The sequence below is a fragment of the Notothenia rossii genome (assembly GCF_949606895.1).
Source record: "Notothenia rossii genome assembly, chromosome: 7".
Classification (NCBI taxonomy): Eukaryota; Metazoa; Chordata; class Actinopteri; order Perciformes; family Nototheniidae; genus Notothenia; species Notothenia rossii.
Window position 1 is genome coordinate 27,729,923 of NC_136905.1, and position 15,595 is coordinate 27,745,517.

At 39.6% G+C, this 15,595-nt stretch overlaps 3 long non-coding RNA genes across 3 annotated transcripts; 2 read left to right on the forward strand and 1 right to left on the reverse strand.

The window, feature by feature from the left end:
* The first annotated feature begins 3,043 nt into the window (after positions 1-3,043).
* On the forward strand, positions 3,044-6,056 carry LOC307013271. The gene is made up of 2 exons (XR_013800910.1): positions 3,044-3,974; positions 5,870-6,056. It is a non-coding gene; the product is annotated as an uncharacterized lncRNA (long non-coding RNA).
* Positions 6,057-6,706: 650 nt separating this feature from the next.
* LOC307013272 lies at positions 6,707-8,116 on the reverse strand. Its single transcript, XR_013800911.1, has 2 exons — positions 7,027-8,116; positions 6,707-6,806 (listed from the first exon to the last, which is right to left on the reverse strand). It is a non-coding gene; the product is annotated as an uncharacterized lncRNA (long non-coding RNA).
* Positions 8,117-11,544: 3,428 nt separating this feature from the next.
* On the forward strand, positions 11,545-13,960 carry LOC307012917. The gene is made up of 3 exons (XR_013800768.1): positions 11,545-12,140; positions 12,583-12,675; positions 12,874-13,960. It is a non-coding gene; the product is annotated as an uncharacterized lncRNA (long non-coding RNA).
* Positions 13,961-15,595: the final 1,635 nt, after the last annotated feature.

The window sequence follows — 15,595 nt, forward strand, 5'->3', positions numbered from 1 at the left end:
CTCGTTTGGGTGAACTTGCCCTGTGTACACACTTCACACAACTGAGCTGGTTTGACTGCACTTCCTCTTATCTCCATGCCTTTCACTACACCTTGTAAATTTTGTACATCTTCGTAATTGCAATGACCCAAAATGTCATGCCAAGTTTGCATGTCGTGACACCCTTTACATTGGTCAACATTCCCCTCAACAGTTGGTAAGTAATACAAATTTACACTTTCATGGATGTCAAACCTGCTGCCGTCTTTGGTAACCATGTGACTGTCCCCTTTCTTGAAGGTGATTGTCGCCCCTCCGTTTGTTGCTCTTGCCACCGAAAAGATGTCATGTGGGTATGAGGGCATGTACAGTGCATCCCGTAGCTGTGCTCTGTGTTGTCGTCCGGCGTCGTCTAATAGACATATCACCGCCGTTCCTCTTCTCTGTGCTGTTCCATTGCACTTGGTCCCGTCAGCTAACTCCACTGAATGAGACTCGGGCTGGAATGAATCGTCGAAGCTTTTAAACTTTCCGATGTCGTTCACGATGTGGGATGTCGCTCCTGCGTCCACCATGATGCCTTTCATCTTCACGTTGTCTGGTGGTTTCCCGCTCTTTGTGTGCTTGGCCTTGAAGAGATGGTCTTGGTCGCCATTCTGTTCCTCTGCGACTTTTCTGGCACCATCTTCTCCCCCCTTTTTCTTACAGAGTGATTCATCGTGTGTATTCCTTTTGCAGTAACCGCACCACACTTTTCGAAAACATTTTCTTGATATGTGTCCTTTTATTCCACACTTGTAGCACGTCACATTGGCATCTTCATCTCTTCTGTTGCTAGCGTGCGTCTTGGTGCCTCGGCCTTGCCTTGCACATGTTTTCATCACATTATCTGTGGATTCTGCTGTGTTCATTTTCTCCGACTCTTCATAGACCCTTAATCTTCTTCTAAAGTCTGTGAACGTAACGTTATCTTCGTTCTGTGTTACATGGACGGCGAATGGCTTGAAGGAGTCTGGTAACCCATTTAGTATCATGGCTATGGTCAGTCCATCACTCATGGTCTCGCCTGCATCTCTCAGGGCTGTAATCACGTTCTCTGCCCTTATCATGTAGTCGGTAACACTCTCGTTGTCTGCCATGTGCAGCCTCGTTAACGACGTGTATAAGTTTATTATCCTCGGCTTGCTTTTCCCTGAATAATGTTCTTTCAGTATTTTCAGAGCCTTCCTGCCGTCATCTGCGGCCTCATGTCTTATTAGCGACAGGCTCTTATCATCTATCAGCCTTATTAGCTCAGCATAGCAATCAGCATTCTTCCTTCTATCTGCATCTAGCTGTTCTTGATCAGCACCGGTGGGCTCATGTAAGATAGTCTCTTTTAGCCTCAGAGTATGTAAGCAGCCTAGGAATCTTGTTTCCCAAAGGTCATACTTATCTTCACATCCTTTGAATAAGAGCTGCGGTGCCAGGAGACCTGTTGCTCTGCTTGCCATTTTTGCGTGCCAACTTTACCGCGAGGGCTACTAGCTTGCTAATATACTTCACTTGCTAAGCTAGCTTGTTAGCTTAATTGGCTAACGCGTAATACGTCGCGTAACACTTCTTCCGATAATCTAACTCACTTATCTCCAAGTCGGTTTGTGTCCAACTCTGCCTGGGCCCATAACCTTTTAAGCTTGGGTGCACATGAATCGCGTATGAACAATAAGTAAATCAGACTCGGTATTCTCTTCAGCATGTCTCCGGTAAGTTTATTCACAGACTGACAACAGTCAACGTAGTGACGTCACATTAGGACGTACCTTCATACAAGAACAGAATAACAGTGCGACTGCTACCGTAGTACACAGACTAAGGGCGTCATCAAATAATAATACTTAACACTGTAGAATGATCCTGTAGAAACGTAAGCAGTATCAAATTGATAAAGTAAATATTATTGAATTACAAATTATATATGAACAAATGATCTACCTAATTACACATCGGAAAAGGCGTGGGAAGAAGTTTACACGTATTTAACCCCACCCCTTCTCCCAAAAAATAAATTAACAGTTTTGTTTTGTTTTAACAAAATATACATCTAAATGTAAAGGTGATATCATTATTACTACAATATATATATATATTATTACTACAATATATATATATGTGTTTTATGTCAAATTTGATAAGACAAATATAAAAGACTATCTTTTTACATACAAAATACATGAGACTCAATACTCGCTAGTTGTACTTTTGCGGACATCCAATTCGCTAGGGGGCGATGTTGCAAAACAACTAGAAGTCTGTATCTACTTGTCTGTATCTACTAGTCTGTATCTGCCGCTGCAGCTTCATACTATAGACAAGTTTACGCGCCAAACCACGGGTAGCGCCATAACCCTACACAAATGCACTTCATTTCCGCCGGAAGTCTTTTGCACAGCGTCTGTCGGTGTAAACCGGTGTAAACAGTCAGACGGGCACTGGTGTAAACACAGCGATTTCGATGCTAACAGTGATGCTAGCTTGGGAACACGATTCTACTTCTTTGACTGGAGATGGCGTTACTCTCCCCCACCCGAATTCAGTGCAAAACTGGGAGGATAACATGACGACGTGGCCCAGCATAACGTACAGCAAAATTTGCTCCTACTTCGTTCAATCCATGGCAATAGATGGAAAAGCAATGGACAGTCTGAAGGCATATCATAAGGCTGCGCACATTCTACTTTGCCCACATGCTCCCGAAAATTGTTGACGATTTTGTTGAGGGAAGGTTACAGTTCTGCAGTAAATATCTCAGCATTTTAAAACCAAAATAAACTGCCTTATTTAGGTCATGCCCACAGGAGCCAACAGTTGTCTGTTGTTTACATAATGCACAATTTACATGATCTCTTTATGCTGTGCAATATATCATATGTGCCTGTACTGTTTGAGTGAAAATAAAGTTTGATGTAATTTAATTTCATTATTGCACTGTTATTGCATTATTGCATTTCATATGTTCCTTAGAGTGCTACAATTTCTTTTAACACAGTTCATCATTCATATTAAGCTCATACTGTACATAAATAACACTGAATGAATTAATTGTTGAGAGGAAACTAAAGAAATGGCTTCAACAAGAAAGATCACATGTTTAATCCTAACAGGTATTACAAATTAAAATATAAAAGCAGCCCACACAATTACATCACTATGAAAATATTCATATATAATATTAAAAAATACAATGCATGCAGTATTTGTTGTGTTTATCTGTATTTAATGAACAACATGGCTGGGTGCTGGGTGCTGGTTTGTGGTCGTAGCACTCTCTATCTAACCACTCGTTCAGGTGCTTTCTCGAGTGATTGCAACCAACTACCGCACACGTAGTTCCCGAACCACTTTTCTTCATGTTGTAATTGTTATATCCTCTTTGTCTCTGCGATATCAGTGCTTTGTCGGCACAACGGAGCTAGCTAGCGAAACAAACCCAGTCCGCCAAAACGGAAGTGCATTGCATCGAAGGGAGGAGTTCAGGATGTAGAGCGGAAACGGCTCAATAACTTGTGTATAGAGAGGCGAAGTCCCGCCCATCTACTTCCGACCCATGGGACCCCGGAAGCGGAAAATTATACATTGACGTCAATGGAGAGAGAAAAGTCATCTTTCGATCCCGTTTGAATTGTGCCACGAATGACACATATGATGTTTGTCAAATTAAAAGAACATTTTGCAAGTCAAAAAAATAAAAATGTGTCGTAAAACTGTGAAGTTACAATTTTTTTTGTGTGAAACCGCTCAGTGAACTACAGGTCTCTGGTCTCGCACAATACGCGTCACCATCACAAAGATGGCTGTCACGTTAGTAAATTCCACCTGTTTCTTTCAGAATGAGGCGAAAAAGTATAAAAAGAGGTGAAAATCACTACAAGTCTGGGCATGTTGAGAGCTGTACATACACGAAAGGGAGCGGTTCTGTAAGAGCCAGCATGCGGGACCGGCTTTACAAGGTTTCAGTGAGTAATATGAGTGCAATGTCTAAGGTTAATGTCAGCTAGCTAACAAGGTACACTAACGTGTTTTGTTTTAGCAACTAGTTTTCTCCTTAAGAACTTTGTGGTGTCTGTGTATGCTTTGGATAACATTAGTGTTCACAAGAACAAGATACACTCCCGTGTTTTGTTTTAGTTGCTCTTCAGATTGAAGCGGCCAGTTCTATATCGACTATATGTGTGATCTCCTTTTTACATCTCGTTGTGTCATTTGAGTTTATTTGCTGTGTGTAGATTCAAGGATTTTGGTTATCTTGTCCAGGGATGCAAACTTGTCACCTTTCGGCGAAATTCTCCGTTTTGAATCCAAAATAGGTCGTTTTTATGATTCCTGTAGATCTGCAATAAAAATATTTTTGGGGTATGGGAGGGGGTCTGGGACCCGGATTAATGTGCGGCCGCGAGCTTTTTTTTATATATTATAATGAAGCGCGAGCTGTGTGCTCGAGTCTTCCTGCCTGTCGGCTCTGCTCATGATGTATAATAAGCCTCTGCTGCTCGGCGATGATGGTCTAGCTTCAGCAGCTACATTACCTACGGTGCGTTCGTTAATATTAACTGTGCGTCCGGAGTCACTGTGGCACAGACTGGACCGCTGGTGAACAGCTGTTAGAACGGGCCGTTCAGGTGTTCAGAGTAGAGCTCCCTGTCGGAGCGGCAGAGCGTGATATGCACTGAAAAGTTTTTTTTCCCCGTCGCAATATTATCGTTGAGCTAGCTAACTAGCATACATTGTCACTATCTGCTAACGTTAGCTTTAGCCTTCGTTTTCTAATCGTTTTTTTCATAGGCTATAAACAGAGGTGGTATAAGTATATATCTTGAAATTGATTAAAAGTAGAAGTACTCAGTTCTTGTACTTGAGTAAAAGTAGAAGTACCAGAGTGTAGGAATACTCTGTTACAGTAAAAGTCCTGCATTCCAAATGTTCCTCAAGTAAAAGTAGAAAATTATTATTATCAAAATATAGTGAAAGTAGCGACAGTAAAAGTAGTCATTTTGCAGATTGGTCCATTTCAGAATAATATGATATGTTTTATAATGACTGATCATTAAAGTGTTATCAAAGCTGGTAAAGGTGCAGCTAGTTTGAATGACTTTGTATACTGCAGGCAGGGTAGCTTTTGGATTTACTCCAGGTGGAACTAAAGTCTGATTTAACACTTGATTATATTTCACATCATTCATCCACATCTGTAAAGTAACTAAAGGTATTACATACATGTAGTGGAGTAAAAGTACACCATTTACCTCTGAACTGTAGTAGAGTAGAAGTACAAAGTAGCAAAACATTGAAATACTTAAGTAAAGTACAAGTATCTCAAAATTGTGCCCAAGTATAGTACTTGTTGAGTTTATGAACTTGGTTACTTTACACCAGTGGCTATAAAGATAGAAAGACTAAGCCTTGCACAGAGGCATGAAAATACATTTTCAAAATGCTCAACAGTGCTGCCAAAATTATAAACTGACTGCTACACAATTAAAATAAATGCTTTTTATATATTTCTATTAGATGTGACTCTATGGCGTTTCTGTTAATATTAACACTGCTGCTTTAGTTGTTCTGACTGCTAAAATCCTGTTATTCCTAATTTTAAAGCCGATATTCTGTGGGGTCAGGGGGCTCGGATCCTTGTCACCTTTTTCATACCTGATGAGTTTGCATCCCTGTTGTCAATTTGTTTGGTTATCTAGGCACAGCTGTGTGTGACTCCCTCTGGTACACTGGTATGTGTTTTCCTAATGTAGAGCGCATTGATTAATTAATAAACTACACACTGACTCTAGATCCTGACCAAATCTTTATTTTTTGATCAAATGTTTTTCAAAAAAATGTATTGTATATTATATAACAGCTGCACATCACAGACCGGAGTCTCTGCTGCTGTGGACCACGATGGAGGCGATCATCCTCCCCATCCCCAAAGACCCTGCATGGCATGGAAATCTCCTCCTCCTGGAACAATTCTACACCCAGCATATGCTCCCTGTGTTGGCCAGTAGAGAGGAGGACATTTAAATAAACATACTCTTAACACCCTCGGACTCTGCGTTGTGTTTCGTATGTGTGATGGGGTGTTATGCAGAGGGGAGGAAAACAGGACACAGCAGATTGGGATTGTGGTGGAGATGCTGAGCAGTTATTTAATTGTTGCGTGTAATTATTATTATACTGCGTGCTTCTTAGTTATTCCATCTTTTGCTGTAACATGGATCTGTATGTAACTCTATATTTACTTGTTATCTACCACACTTCCTTCTACATCATACACCATCATTATACATGGTGTATATAGGATATATATTTATTTGTATACATATCTGTAAATTGTATAATTTTATTTTTCGTATTTGAGATTTCTCTTTTGTCCACTCAAATACACTTGGCCCTTTCTCTTTTCCATGTGGAAAATGGCAGCTGCATATTCTGCTTTTCTCATCTGCTCCCTGTCTGCTCATCTACGATGAGAAAATTATATAATTAATTACTAATAATCATTTAAACCTGTTATTACCAATATTTCACAAATTCTTCATGTAAACTTAAGAGTACAGCTGTATGTTGAGTATGTCAACTTTGCTTGGTTCATCTTACTGGGGGGCAGCTACATGGATGTCAGTGCAGTCCACAATAATTTTGCAGCTGAAGGCAGAATGAATTTATTATTGACTCAGAATGAAGCACAACTTCATGTCATACAATACATTGACTTTATTTGTAATTGTGTAAAAAAATATGAATATTGATTAGCAAGCAGGACCTGCAGGAACAGAGAATGGTGATGGATGGAGCTGGGAAGAGAGAAGAATAAAGAAAACAGATCAACTTTATTATCGGATATTAAAAATTCAATTTCAAAACAAGTTGCCGCTCCTACAGTTTTCTAGTATGTAAAGATGATTTCACATGACCAATGCAAAATATCACACTCAATACATGTGTGTCTCTGGGGGGTGCATTGTGCCTTTGATGTATATAAATAATATACCATAACCAAATACTATTACGTACAGTGGAAATCAGGTTGCCAGAGCAGGTCAGTCCAGTGTGCTTGTTCCTCAGGGTCTCAGCAGTTACAGGTGAGGTAAAGAAAATAAGAGAAAAAGGTCAGTAACAACACTTTAAAGTAACAACACTGAATAATTATCTCTTTTAATAATTTTCTCTCAGTAATCACTCAACTACTGTCTTTCCAACAAACAGATTGACTCACTCTCACTATCATCACAATGAAACACGTCCAGAAGAATGTCATGCAAAGCTGCCTGCCTTCCTTCCTTCGACTCTCCCTGAACTGCCTGATCTTTTAATGGTCAATGTTAACCATTTGTGCAGATAGCATTAAGTAGAAAAGATCGCTGATACTAATGTGGGGTTAGCCTACCTCCCGCCCCCTTAGCACCTGGTGGAGGGGGCGATAGGCTACTCTTCAAATGTTTCACAAAATACTTACCATCATGAATACTCTTACTGTTTAACATTTCGGTTTACTTCGTGTTAAGGCTAATACAAATGACAAGGCTAAGTAATGTAATATAATGCTAACTAACATGCTCGCTACTAGCTAGGTAGCTAACTTGACTATGTTCCATGCAAAACATGTATATTACCTGATATGTTTGGTCCAACAACTCCTGGTCCTTTCATCAGACGGGAAGCGATAGAACGAGCAAGTGGTATGATCTCTTTTGTGATTACAACCTCGTACAAAGCACACAGGCATCTTGTAAAAGTGAATTTATTGGAGCAATCTCTTATATTTATTGGAGGGAATAAATCAGTCTTCTTCCTCTTTGCTTTGCGAGTCACAACCAGTCTTGGAGCATTATCGCCTATGACATCACTTACGCGACCCAGAATGCATTTGGGATTTGTAGTCTTTCTAGTTGCGTATTATTCATAGTCTTATATTTCAGCAGTTTTACGACAAACTGTGACTTTTTTTGCATGGAAATGATTGTTTAAGATTGACAAACATCATATGTGTCATTCGTGGCACAATTCAAACGGGATCAAAAGATAACTTTTCTCTCTCCATTGACTTCTATGTATAATTTTCCGCTTCCGGGGTCCCATGGAGGCTCCCGGAAGGGGAGGGACTTCGCCTCTCTATTGCTGGAAAGAGCAAATGGAGCGAAATGAGGCATGGCTAAAATACAGGATCTACTGCTACTACTACTCAAAATAGTAGCAGTGAATTCCCATCACTAGTGTGTGTGTGTCGGGAGGGGAGCCCAGCACTTCAGAAACGGAGCTAGAACGTGCAAAGCAATGCAGTGGACACTGAAACATGCACATAAATTGGATAAATAACAAAAGCCTTTAGTTTATTTAATAAAAGAGCACATGTTCAATGCAAAAAGTGACCGTAGATAGATTACTTCAGTTGCAATTTGGCATATATAACAAATTAATTTAAAAAAAGACGTTCTCTCCTCAGCTCTGTTTCTGAAGGACGGGGATCCCCTCTCGACACACACACAAGAGCACACACTGTCAACCCAAGACAATGGTAGGGGAAAAACTGAGTTATAATTCGGAAAAATACCGTCATATTCAATTTGTTCATACCGCACAGCCCTACCGTGTCCTAAAACACTAAAAACTGATATTTTACATGCAATATTTTAATAGAAGCTGCCTTATAAATGAATTAATTTAATTACAATTCAAAAACGTCCCATTTAACTACATACTGATATATATGGGCGGATTGTATATTTTCAAACATTGTAAAATAACACGAAAAAAAAACTTACAAAACATTTCCAATAAATGCTGAGTAAATTATTTCTAACATAGTTGCAGGCCTTATTTGCATTATTAGTTTGGTAAATTGTTATTCTATATTTTGTCATGGTCTGGAAATGCATGAAAATGGATTTCAGAATTTGTGTAAGAATAGTTTGAATGCAGTTTAACTTATTGTGTTTTTCTATTTTTTGAAATATTATTTGTTTATCTATTTTTTGTCTCTTCAGAGACAGAAAACATGCATTGGCAATGTAAGTACTGCCTATTTTCTTCTGAAAAGAGGGCTCAGCTATTGAAGCACTATCGCTTAAAACATGGAAGTTATGCCAGAACCACTCCAATTCCATCCCTCCACAAAGATTGTCTGTGTTCATTCAAGTCATTTAATGCCTTAAAAGTCAATTTAACAAGATATCACTCCCATGATATGCAGATGAGCGAAGCTGGTGATCTCCCTGTTATATACCATTGTCCTCTTTGCGATTTTGAAGAACCCTGTACAAAAGCCCGCCTTAACCTGCCATCAGGCCCTGGGGATGATAGTTTTTGTAGGCCCCCTATTTAAACAACAAATCAAAGTCATTTATAGCCTCGGCAGGCTCTGTGATCGCACTTCTCCACTCTGCTCTACACGCGCCTGGTCCTCTCCTCCATATGAGTGACGTATCGGGCCTCCCTCATGTATTTGTCCGGTTGCCGTTGGCTCCCCTCCACGTAGCAAGTCCTCGTCGTCCTCTCCATCTCCTCCAACAGATAATGTCCCTCCTGTCTGTTTTTCCTCTCCCGCTACTCCATCGCTATCAGAACCAGACGGCCTACTTGTCTCCGAGGCCCCGCGGCCGGCACCGCTACCGCTCGGTACAGAACTCATCTGTCCTTCCTCCTCATCCTGGCCTACAGGTTTAAAATAACCTGTAAGCGTCGGCATTTTTTGTAATAGCTGCTTGTCTCGAAACTCCTTTTCCCTCAACAATTTCCTTTTCCGAGCGCCACTCTCAAACTTTTTCTTCACTCCATCACTCGCAATTTGAATAAGTCACATGTGAAACATATTCTCATTCTGACGTGTGTGTGTGTTTGTGTATATTTGTGTTTGTGTGTATTGTGTTTGTTTCCCGGGGAAAACCCTCACGAGAAACATCGGCTGTTGTTATGCCTGCTGTGACGTCAAGTTACTCTGTTCTCCGCTTGTAATTATGCCGTTACAAGCTTCAAAGTTGTATTTATCATCTGAATTTGCCGAAACAAGTTTAATATTCTGAAAGCCAAGACTTTGTTTTTTTAAAATCAGATGAAAACAAACTGTAACGGACCTTGCTGTGTTATCTATCATTACTCTACGTCTTACAATAATAATTTCAGTGGATGGAGGGGGGCGGCGCTGTGGAACAGCAGAGTGGCGAGGGAGAGCTGTCGTCTTCCCTTTACAAGATTCAAAAATGTATTTATCGTGTGATTTTGGAAATGAAAGTTTCCTATTCTGAAAGCCAAGAATGTGTTTATTTAAAAAAAAAAAAAAACACCCGAAATAAAAAAAAAAGAATTTTTATTTTTATTTTTTAATTGGCTCATGATAGGCCCCCGATCTCCGTAGGCCCCTGGGCTTCAGCCCAGGTCAGCCCGTGCATTAAGGCGGCCCTGCCTGTACATAAGTAATTTTCTTCACCCATTTGCGCCAACATCTTAAAAAACAGGAAATCGTGAAATGTCCATTTGAAAACTGCACTTTTGAGAGCAATGTGTACTCAACATTTAATGCTCATAAATGTAAAGAACATAGTCATCCAAGACAGAAGAAGTTGAAGCCTGACATTGCTGTGACCAGTGCAGCTTACAATTCAGATCTGAATCTGTCTATCGTTTTTTTCAAGAGGAAAATGAGGAAGAGGCTCAAATTGTAAATCTGGATGATTTACAGCATCAACTGGAACACAATTTAGCCTCGGTTTTTCTAAAACTGCAGGCAATCTTGCATATATCTGACATTGCAGTACAGGAGGTAATCCAACATCTGAATCAGATTGTTCTTTTATCAGAGCCTCTTTTGCACAATGCCATTAAAAACATTCTTGGTGAACATGGTGTCACTGACAGTGATTCTGTTTTGAGGGAGATTACAAATGCTGTCAAAGAGAATAACCAGTTCCTGAAAATGAATGATGCTGGCCAGTCACTCTCCACAGCTGGTAAAAGAGCATCATATTTTGAAAAGGAATTCCCTCTAGTGATGCCAGTTCAATAGCTGCTTGGACAAGAACCAAAATGTTAAAAAAATTGTTAAACAGAGCTGATGTTTTAGAAAAACTTCTCAGTCAAGATGAATCTGTTGATGGATACAACACTTATAGAGATGGCACACACTATCGTGAGAAGGCTTTCTTTAAGACTGAGACCCTCCGGATTGTCCTTGGGCTTTACATTGATGACTTTGAGATAGCCAATCCTCTGGGCACTTCAAGAAACAAACAAACAGTTTTTTGTTTTCTATTAACAAATTATTCTTGACCACTTATGAGTAATGTGTAGGGATGGGTACCGAGAAACGGTACTAAGTCAATACCGGTACCTGATTGGACGGTATCGGTATACCGTTAAGCCGCTGGACAAACGGTGCTGCTATCGGTATATCTGTTACGTCTACTTCCTTAGTTTAACTTTAAACCATTATGGTTGGTTGGGAACCCTCATCCCGTGTGATGTATCCGGTTTGAGACCCCTCTGATTGGCCACTGTAAATACCACTCCTCATCTCTCTCGGCCCGTCTACACTACAGGCATGAAAAAATCTTGGAGCTGGGCGTGTCTGAAGCTTGGCGATTTTTTGCGAGCAACCAATCACATGAATCTCCCGCCCCCGACATACAAAGCAATAGCAATGTTAAAACGAAGTAAACTGGATATAAACTCTCCAAACAGGCGAAAAAACGACCAGTTTCACCCACTGTTTCTGCCACCTCCCTCCATGCCTGGTTCCTCCGGTTTGTATCCCGGTAAATAGTTCCGGTCGTAAAGAACCGGGTGATTTGCTACCGTCATATCTCGTTTGGAATATGAGGAAATGAACTGCGGTCTGGCTCTCCCAGCTTGCACGCGGTTTGATTGGCTGCGCTTGCACTGGCGGGATTTGCATAAACGGGATTTCATTGGCTGATGCCAAGCATCGAGCCTCAAAAGTTGAACAAAGATGCCGATAGATGCTCGTGATGCTTGCAAAGCCATGCCATGCTCCCCACAATGCAGTTCGGCGAAGATTCAAAATCTTCTACGTCACCCCATTCAAGTGAATGGGCGAAGCGTTGAAAGCATTTTTTGATGCCTGTAGTGTAGACGTGACTCCCGCAGGCATGGCGGACAGAACGAAGCGATCGAAGGTCTGGATGCACTTTAAAAAAATGTATTGGCGATAGTGCAAGGTGCAATCTATGTACTCAATTAGTTGCTTGTAAAGGGGGTAACACAAGCAACTTAATGAAGCATTTGCAAACGAGACACTCATTTAATCTTAAACGGTGCTAGCGATACTGCTAGTGCTAATAGTGCTAGCGGGCTTAAGCCGCGCCGTGTGTAAATGTGACCTGAGCGAAGGCTCGCAGGCAGGTTAGCTGCTGCGCACGGGTAATATGTTTTGTTTACCTGGGTGCAGTCTGGCAGGCACATCGTCTTGTCTTTTTTTAGTTTATTAACACCAAATTATTGAAAAGTATCGATAAGAGTATCGAAAAATACCGATACCGATAAGCAGTACCGGTACCGGTATCGATTAAAATCCTAACGATACCCATCCCTAGTAATATGTGTTTCAATATATTTCAGGGTACAGATGTTAATGACAAGCGAACAGCAGTCCTCCGAGGCCTTCCCATCATCCTGGGGGATGAAAACAATGACTTCTTCAAGACTTGCTTTGTAAGTAGTCTTTTTTCATCATTATTTAAATTCTACTCCACAGGACGCCCAATCTATTTTATCCTGTCCCTTGTGTTACATAAATATATTTTAGCTTTTGTTATGATACTGGCCAAAAGTGGGCCTTCAGCAGGCCAAGGTAAACTCTGCATTGAAAATGTTATTGTGGTTGTAATTTTACTGTTGCCTATGTTATAGGATGTTGTTGAACCAGACATCTCCAGCAGCTCCATCGGGATCCTTACAGTCATCCCTGAAGACAGCCTGGCTTCACCTGCTCACTCCACCTTGCACCGTCAGCAATCGCCATCATATTGGAAGGGAAAATGGTGATGGACGGCATCAATTCTCTCCCAGATGCCATGTGCCTACTTTTTGGACTCATCTACGCCCTCAATTTGCAATACCCTCAACAACTTAAGAACACTTTTGAATTTATTCAAAGGGTGATGCTCTCACTTGGCTATAAGTCCCTTAAACCAAAACTACAATCACTCAAAAATGCCCTGATGCAGTGAGTCAGAGCACCTCCCAATGGGACCTTTTTCTCTTTTGGAAAAGTGATTTTTCTTTGTTATTATTATCATTTGTCAAAGGCCTCGTTGCAAGAATGAGATTGTTTTTGTATAAATATGTACTTTTTTCTGATGAAAGCACAGAAGTCAGCCTAAAAAATGCAGTGAGTCAGAGCCCCTCCCACTGCATGGCAAGCCGATTTAGCTTTTATTCATTTCTGAAGGATATCAAAAAATCAATTCTTACTAGTAATTTTTATTTCTGATATCAAAAATTGAATTTTAACTCGTTAGAAAGAGAATTCTTGATATCAGAAATTAAATTGTAACTAGTTGTAATGTGTATTCTTGATATCAGAAATGCGATTTTAACTAGTGAGATTTGCTTCGTTTTTCTCATTCATTTCAATGGCAGTCGGAATTTGAACTAGTTCAAAATCCTTTTTGATATCAGGAATTCAATTGTTAATAGTTATAATTCAATTTCTATTTATAACTAGTTACAATTGAATTCCTGATATTAAAAAAACGATTTTGAACTAGTTCAAATTGTATTTTTTATATTAATAATTGGCATTTCGACTAGTTCAAATTGAATTCTTGATATCAGAAATTGGTATTTTTACTAGTTCAAATGTAATTGTAACTAGTAACAATTGAATTCCTGATATCAGAAATTGGGATTTGAACTATAGTTCAAATCCCAACTCCCCTTGAAATGAATGAGAAAAAGGAAGCAAATCTCACTAGTTAAAATCGCATTTCTGATATCAAGAATACACATTACAACTAATTACAATTTAATTTCTGATATCAAGAATTCGCTTTCTAACTAGTGAAAATTCAATTTTTGATATCAGAAATAAACATTATTACTAGTAAGAATTGCATTTTTGATATCAAGAATTATCATTCTTACTAGTATCCTTCAGAAATGAATATAAAGCTAAATCGGCTTGCCATGCAGTGGGACCGTTTCTCTTTGGAAAAGAGGATTTTTTTTTTTGTAATTATTATTCTTTTTCAAAGGGGCCGCGTTGTTAGTACACACAGAGGCACTCCGTTTGTATACCATTTTTGTATAAATGTGTAAATTTTTCTGATGAAAGCACAGAAACCAGCCTCTCAAAATATGTTTGTTAACAAGACAAATAAAATGTGAATATCATTACCATTGAAATGTCTTGTTTGTTACAACAGCTTAACATTTTTAAGTTCAGATTACTTGAAAATGTTGAGGCAATCGGTTTCCTGATATTACCCTAGTAAAGTGAATTGCTTTGACAAGTAATGTTCACTTTTTATTATGAGTTGTGCTAATTCAACATAACTCAGATATTTAAGTTGTCGAAACCAACTTTTTATAGTCATCGTAATGAATGATCTTGAGTTGGGTCTACTCAAGTTTACTGTAATGATATAAGTTGCCTGAACTCAGTACTTTTAAGTTGAACAACTTAAAAATGAATGATTAACTTTACTTGGAAATGTTGAGGCAATCGGTTTCCTGAAGTTTTCTAAGTAAAGTCAATTTATTACGATTTACAGTGTACCTAGCAGTCCTTCTTGTTATCACCAAAATTGTGCTACTTCAAGAGGATTTTACACTGTTGCTGTTTTAACAATTTAGCATGGGCACATGTTTAGTAGACTATAACTGTAATGTGAAACACCATGTGGCAGAGAAGCCAAACAGAGTGACAGATGAAGCAGTGACGTAATTGTGACCACATGATCATCACTTTAATATGTTTTGCTTCCCTCTGGTGGTGAACAACTTACATGTCAGGAACCAGACCCTAACACTCTTGTGGTGTTGCTGCCATTAATCCTGTTGCTTTTATGCAGTGATAATACATTGCACAAAGTAACACCAACTATACTCTAACTTTCATTAAAATATGTGGAGTAAATTACCCCCCCCCCCCCCCCCCCCCCCCCCCCCCATTTGTACTTAAAAACATATGCTGATCTTTACAGGGGAAACTTCACCAGGAACTCAAACATGGTTTTGCAAACACCCCAACATACCAAATATAATATCACTTATCAAACGCAGCAGCTCATTAAGACATTCTCTACTTTATATTACAATCTAATTAAATGATCACTGAATAATGTAACATGACAACTGGTATTTTTCTGCTCTTGACTGCAGTCTTCTGCATGTTGTGACACCTGATTACGAGCTAGAGACAATAGACACACTTACACACTCACACAGACACACACACAGCAGGAGAGCATTCTGCCTGGTCTTTTCGTTGAGGCGGTATGGAGCAACGTGTTGACTCAGCTGCTCAGCTACACCTCGGTTCACTCATGATAGGTTGCCTGTCAGATTCTGCTGTAGGATTCTTCATGTTCTCTATTACTGAATACGAAACCTTCATTTATCAGTTTAA